Below are 8020 nucleotides of genomic sequence, written 5' to 3' on the forward strand. Positions count from 1 at the left end.
GTCCCTCTTTTGGTTTATAGTTGCATATCAATGTATGGGTAGATATGCTAGTTCACTATAAAAAGAGCTCTGATACCAACCTGTCACACCCCCGAACCAGACGGCGGAAACGTCCGGGGGCTGTTGTGACTCAATTGAATACCATCACAATGAATATACATGAAACATAACATTATACATCACCAAGCATTGGAATACTACAACTGGTAGCGTTTACATTTAGTACATTGTTCCCTAACATTACATGCCCAAAAAGTAGATTGTTCGGTACTAATTACACAAGCAGCAAAACGTCACTGAGTACACTTATCCCTTCGACTTATTTGTTACCTGAGAATACAAGTATTTTGAAAAACGTCAACATATGAAATGTTGGTGAGTTCATAAGTAATGTTTGAAATCCAATGTTTGTATCGTTTCGAAAACCACCAGAAAATCCGATATTTTCTGAAAATAGTATGGCAAAAAAAAATGTGAAGATCCGTAAGTATGCTTGTTTGTTTTCTATATATGTAAGCGTACGAGTTGTAAAATTCGGCATGAAATTCGTAAGTGTATTAGTTGAAAACCCTAGGAAAACCCGACGTTTTCCTATCACTTTGCTTTACTTAGTTTGTGTACTGTTGTTTCGTTGTGTTAGAGGAAACCGTTGAGCTCCAGAGGCATTGAGAATACAGTGGGTGGTGAAGTGTTGTGACGTGCGTTAATGAAAACGTCCAATCGACAACCTTACAAGCGATCCCTTAGGCGTCACTCGTAATTCTTCACACCACTCAATCCTCTTGGACTTGTGTAGTCCCACGACCTGAGGGAAGAAGAGAAGGTGCGAAACCCTCGGTATTTCCCCGCGTCGCTCAAGACCATTGCAATTGCGAAGGGCCCGAAGCCCAACCCGCAATCGTGAGTTACAGACTTTACTAGCAGCACTGAAGGACCCTTGGGGACCAGCAGCATGTTTGCCATTGAAAGTACTTTTACGTTATGTCGGATCGGTAAAACCCAACACTTCGTAAGAGAGAGAGATCTTCGGGCCTTAAGATCAGGTCATTGGGCTAGCTAGGCTCAACAAACAAGATTTTACACTTTTGGGGCCCAAAGATGGTGCGTAGACGTCTCTGCACACTCGCATGTATAGTGACTTCCCAATCGTTATTAGTTATGAATCGTAATGTCGTAATGTCATAGTGTCGTCGTGTTAGTAGTTTCGGATTGTTATTGGTTCGAGACCGAACCAATTCGTTTGACAACGACTTTTGGTATTGTAATGTATTGTATTTCGTCGATAGGCGTGGTACCATCATTTGGTCAAATTGCATGTATTGAACTAGCCTTGAGAATTTTCTATTTTCAGTCCCTCCTTATTTGTAAAATTTACCCTTTTCACCCCTTTATTTAAAAACTTTCCGGTTTGGTCCTTAAATCAATTTTCTTGACATTTTAACACCAAAAATTATTGAAATAAGTATTTTCCAGCATATTTTTCATAGAAAACAGCTTAAGTCCTTGAAATTGCAGTTTTCTCGGTTATAACCCCTCTTTTTCGCAATTTTTACATTTTTGGCCCGATTTGGAAAATTTTTGCAACTTTGGTCCTTTTTAAATTTGAAAAGCATTTTAAACCTTTGAAAAGTACTTGGAACACTTATAGTCCACTGTTTTACAGAAAAATGCAGTTTTGGTCCTCCAAATTAGAAAATTTCGCATATTGGGCCTCATTGGGCCGAAAATGTCATATTTAGCCCAATAAGCTTGGAATTTATGTTTTTAACCCTCCAAATAGTACATTTTCAGAAAATGCATTATGTAAACTGTTTTGACTCATCTCACCCATCAGATTTCGAAATATTTCGTTGTAGACCCTTCAACTTTGTATTTTTAACATTTTATGTCAAAAAAATGAGTTTTTAGCCCAAAATAAGTGTTGTCAAGCCATTTGGCTATTTTTCTTAGTATACTTTGCATGTAATAGTATATTTTATGCTAGAATAAAATATATATCTCGGTTTTTAGTATTTCATCACTAGATCTAGCATCAAAATCATACAAAACATACATATAAGCATAGAAATCAACCACAACATACACATAATGATGGATCTACACCTTTGCTTGTATTCTCCCCCACAAAAACTTATAAAAACCGAAAATAAGGGGGTATGAAACTCACCTTGGGGTTTGGTTCGGTTTTAGTGAGAAGATGGAAGGATAATTCGGTCTAGCTTGCTTTTTTATAGGAGTTTTCGAATTCAAGATGGATCTAAAAATCATGATCCACGAAAATATGGTGTAAGAGGAGTGATTTTTGAAGAGATTAAGAAGCTAAACCATGGATCTAGGCAAAACTTACCAAAGATGATGATCTAGGTGAAGATCCTCTTGAAACTACACCAAAACTCAAGAATTTTGAGAGGAAATGTAGGAGAGTTCTTAAGAGACTTATTGGGAGAGTTTTAGAAAGTAAGAATAATGGCGAGGAGGCCTTATGGCCGTGAGTTTTGAAGAGGGGAGAGGGAGAGAGAAGGATTGCCTAGTTATATGAGATATCACCTTGTTATATGTGGGGTTTTGGTGCATGGGTGACCACCATGCAATATTGAGGTGGCACTTGCTCATAATTTCCCATTTTTTTTTCTTTTGTCTAGTAAACACCTTGGGCCAAGAATTTGGGCTAGGAGGAAGGAGTTGAAGTGGTTTGGGCTCAATCTTGGCTTTGCTCGATTTTTATGAAGTTTAAGAATACTTTTCGACCCATTAGGCCTTTAAGGTAGTTCGTGGCTCAAGTTGTATAACGAAATAGACATTATGGCCCAAAAAGGCCTATTAGAGATGAAAATGAATTATTTTAGGCCCACATGACCCAAAAAAAAATCTAGTTTCATGATTGTGGGTCCAATTAGAGCCCGAATAGTCAATTTGAAAGTTTATTGGTCTATTAGACCCACTAAGAGAATCCTAGTCCATAAAGAACTTGAGTCGGGATTTCTAGGGTTTCCAACCCTTATTTGAACATATGAGATATATTTAAATGAGAATGAAGTATAGGCTTTTACAATGGATGATGCTTACATGGGAATAGAATTTCCTAGCAAAATGTCAGCTGTGACAACACAGGTGTTACAATTCTCTCCACCTTAGAATGATTCCGTCCCCGGAATCACACATCAAAAAACAAATGCGGACAGCGACTCAACATGTCACTCTCCATCTCCCAGGTGAGATTCGGCCCATTCGTGTGTTTCTATCGGACAAGCACTAACTCGACCATGTTGCGTCGCAACTTCTTAGTCTTTCGGTCAACAATTGCCTCTGGTTCTTCAGTCAACCTATTGTTCTCATCGATTCTCAACTTCGAAAGTGGAATCATGTCAAGAACTTCCCCCGTGAACTTCCGTAAATAACACACATGAAAAGTGTTATGAATTCCATTCAGTTCTTCTGGTAGTTCGAGCTTGTAAGCTTGTTTCCCAATCCTCTGAAGAACTTTAAACGGTCCAATAAACCTTGGACTTAATTTTCCCCTATTACCAAATCTTATGAGTCCCTTCCACGGCGAGACTTTAAGCAAAACCGAATCCCCAACTTCAAAAGTCTTCGGTCTTCGCTTTTTGTCAGCATAGCTCTTTTGACGATCCTGAGCTGCTAACATTCTTTCCCTAATTATTTTCAACTCTTCAGCAGTTTGATGAACCAACTCCGGTCCCATAAACTGCTTTTCCCCAGCCTCAAGCCAATAAGACGGCGTACGACACTTTTGTCCATACAAAGCTTGGTAAGGTGCCATCTTAATGCTCGAGTGAAAACTATTATTATAGGAAAATTCTACCAATGGTAACTGTTCATCCCAATTACCTAGGAGTTCCAAGGTACATGCTCTCAGCATACCTTCAAGTGTTTGTATCGTTCTTTCACTCTGACCATCAGTCTGCGGATGGTAAGCTGTACTTAAACATAACTTGGTACCCATTTCCTCGTGTAGACTTTTCCAAAACCTTGAGGTGAAACGGGTATCACGATCCGATACAATCGTTAATGGAACACCATGAAGCCTCAAAATTTCTTTCACGTAAGAATTTGCAAGCTTTTCCATAGACCATTTCTCCTTGGCTGCTATGAAATGCGCACTCTTAGTGAATCAATCAACGACCACCCATATCATCTCGTGACCATTCTTTGCTCTGGGCAGTTTAGTGACAAAATCCATGGCAATGTCTTCCCACTTACCCATAGGTACAGGCAATGGTTCTAAACTCCCGTACGGTTTCTGATGTTGTGTCTTGACTCTCGCACAAGTCACACACTCCGCCACATACTTCGCGATGTCAAGCTTCATCATCGGCCAGCAGTAGTAGGGCTTCAGGTCCCTATACATTTTAGTGCTACCAGGATGAATCGAGTACATGGTTTTGTGATCTTCTTCCATCAGAAGATCTCTGATTCCTCCTGTCTTAGGTATCGAAATCCGATCTTGGAACACCTTCAGTCCATGAGTGTTTACACCGAACACCAACGTTTTGCCCAAACGTTCCTCCTTTCGGTCATTATTTTCAGAAGCTTCCTCTTGAGGTTTGTTTATACTTTCCACAATGGTCGAGACAACTTCAATTCTCAATGATCTTGGCCTTTTTCTCTCAACATTGACTTTCCGACTGAGAGCATCAGCAACAACATTAGCTTTACCGGGATGGTAAAGTATCTCAAAGTCGTAGTCCTTGAGTAAATCTAGCCAGCGTCGTTGCCTCATATTTAACTCTTTCTGATTGAAGAGATATTGGAGACTCTTATGATCAGTGAAAAGTTTGCACTTTGTGCCATAGAGGTAATGCCTCCATATTTTCAGAGCGAAAACTACCGCTGCCAACTCCAAATCATGAGTCGGGTAATTCTTTTCATGCTCCTTCAGCTGTCGAGACGCATATGCTATCACCTTTTCTCTTTGGGTTAAAACACAACCCAATCCAACACCAGACGCATTGCTATAAACAATGAAGTCTTCAACTCCATCGGGTAGAGAAAGTATCAGTGCCTCACATAGCTTCTTCATTAGCTTCTCGAATGCTTCCTTATGCTTCTCACTCCAAGAATAAGTAGCTCCTTTGTGGGTCAAAGCTGTCAACGGAGTAGCAATCGAAAAAAAGCCTTGGATAAACCTTCGGTAATATCCTGCTAATCCTAAAAAGCTTCGGATCTCTGTGGGACTTTTCGGTTGTTCCCTTTCCATTACAGATTCAATCTTTGCTGGATCAACCATTATCCCTTCTTGGTTGACCACGTGACCCAAGAATTGGACTTCACGAATCCAAAAATCACATTTGGAGAACTTAGCATACAGCTTCTCCTCTTCAAGACTTCTAACACTTCTCGCAAGTGTCTGCCATGCTCTTCCTGGATTTTCGAGTAAATCAGAATGTCATCTATGAACACTATCACAGATTTATCAAGGAACGAATTACAAACTCTGTTCATTAAATCCATGAATGCTGCTGGAGCATTGGTTAGTCCAAACGACATAACCAAAAACTCGTAGTGTCCATATCGGGTTCTGAATGCAGTCTTCTCTATGTGCTGCTCTCTTACTTTCAGCTGATGATATCCTAACCTTAGATCGATCTTCGAGAAATAGCTCGAACCTTGCAATTGATCAAACAGGTCATCAATCCTTGGCAACGGATATCTATTCTTTATTGTTGCCTTGTTCAGCTCTCTGTAATCGATGCACATTCTCATACTTCCATCTTTCTTCTTCACGAATAACATCGGAGCTCCCCAGGGTGATGAACTAGTTCTAATGAAACCTTTGTCCAATAACTCCTGAAGTTGCATCATCAGCTCCTTCATCTCCGTCGGTGCTAATCGATAAGGTGCTTTTGCAATTGGCGTTGTTCCTGGTAACAAGTCAATACGGAATTCCACTTGTCGATCAGGCGGTAATCCAGGAAGATCTTCGGGAAATACATCTGGATAATCACACACCACTAGAATACTCTGCATCAGCTTCTTTTCCTTCTTAGCATCTATCACGAATGCTAAATATGATGTACATCCCTTGGTCAAACACTTTCTGGCTTTCATTAGGGAAATGATCCCAGAATTCACTCGGTGTTTGTCCCGATTCACCATAAACGAATCTTTCCCAGGCGGGTTTACTTTAACTATCTTCTTCTTGCACAATATCTCGGCATCATTGGCACTAAGCCAATCCATTCCCAACACGATGTCGAAACCATTAAGTTTGATAGGTAATAATTCTTCGTGAAACTTATTCCCATTAAGGTCGATTAAGATGTTTTTCATACGATGGCTAATAGGTACAAACTTTCCACTAGCAACTTCGACTAATAAAGCATTATCTAGTCTATCAACAGGCAAAGCTAGTTTTCTACCAAATTCATGCGATATAAAGGAGTAGTTGGCTCCATAATCAAATAAAATTTGGGCAGACAATGTGTTTACAAGAAAGGTACCTGAAGTGACATCAGCTTCATCTTTAGTAGCTTCCAATGTCATCTGGAATGCTCTCGCATGCGGCTTTGGTGGAATGTTGGGCTTAGTTGCCTCCTTCTTCTTTGGACAGTCTTTCAAAATGTGTCCCTCTTCATTACAACTGAAACACATCCTTTTGTTGTTCGGACATTCATTGGCAAAATGTCCAACCTTTCCACACTTGTAGCAGGTTACATCCTCGCTACATTTCCCAAAGTGCTTTTTCTTACACTTCTCACACCACTTCGCTTCCCCTCCTTTTCCTCCAAACTTTTTCGAATCAGATTTCGAAAATTTGCCTTTCTTACCGGAACCAGATGTTCCCTCAAACTTTCTCTTCTCACTAACTTCAACCTTGTTGGTGGTTCTCCCCTTAATCATGTTCTCAACAGACTTGGGAGCCCAGATAGTTGCCTCTAGAGTATATGCCTGACGTACTGGCACCTCGTACTCCTATGGGAGTCCCTTCGCATACCAGTCCACCTTTGTCAGCTCTTCTGGAACGATACGCAAGGCAAACTCCATCTTATCGGTGAAGTTATTGGTGTATTGATCAACTGACATGCTGGCTTTCGTCGATGTCAGAAACTTGTTCTCTAGTTCCAATAGATTTTGAGCCGAGCAGAACTTGCGCTTGAACTGCACCAAGAATTCTGCCCATGTCGATTGCAGTGGCTCATTAGGGCTTAAAGTCTTGCCTAGAGTGTTCCACCAACGAACGGCTCCACCTCGGAACTGACGCACTGCATAGATAGTCTGCAACTTACCTCTGCAGCCACAAGTCATGAAGGCTAACTCCATTTCAGAGATCCAATCCATCACTGCTATCAGGTCCTCCTTTCCATTGAAGGTCGATGGTTTGCAAGTTAGAAACTCCTTGTACTTGCATCCCATTCCATCATTCCTTCCATCATGGTTATCTCGCCTAACTATGGGTGGGTTGGCTTGACCAACAGACCCACTGAAGTTTCCACCTTCCGAGTGCCCTTCATCTAATTCGGGCTCTTCCACACGAATTCACAGTTCTTCACGATTCTGTTGAAGCAACCGCCTAGTTTCATCCATCTGACAATCCAACATTGTTTGAATCATCATTTGCACACCAGCCATGGTTATTGGCTTAGGTGCTGCTGCTACGATAGGTCTTTGTTCAATCACTGGTGGTTGATTCCTGTTTTCATCAGCATTTCCAACTCCACTTCTTGTTCTCACCATTTTTGATCTACACATCGAATAAGGTGAAATTAGATCCTCATTCACGATAGATATTCAAATCATCCTTATCACTCCGAAACGTTTATATGCTAGTTCTAATATCGTAGAAGTACGCTTAGAATCCTACACACATAAAGTTTCTAGATCCGGTCGGCAACAGAACACAGATCCAAACAAATAATATCATATATGGCAACATATAACATTTAGCACATAAAGCATTTTAGGCAACTTTCCTAAAATAAACTAGTGCTCGTGTCTAAAATATAACAGACACACATCTCAAAACTCCACTTAGCATTCTAAGTTTAAGTCTACAAATCCT

The sequence above is a fragment of the Lactuca saligna genome, chromosome 2 (assembly GCF_052625555.1).
Source record: "Lactuca saligna cultivar CGN05327 chromosome 2, ASM5262555v1, whole genome shotgun sequence".
Lineage (NCBI taxonomy): Eukaryota > Viridiplantae > Streptophyta > Magnoliopsida > Asterales > Asteraceae > Lactuca > Lactuca saligna.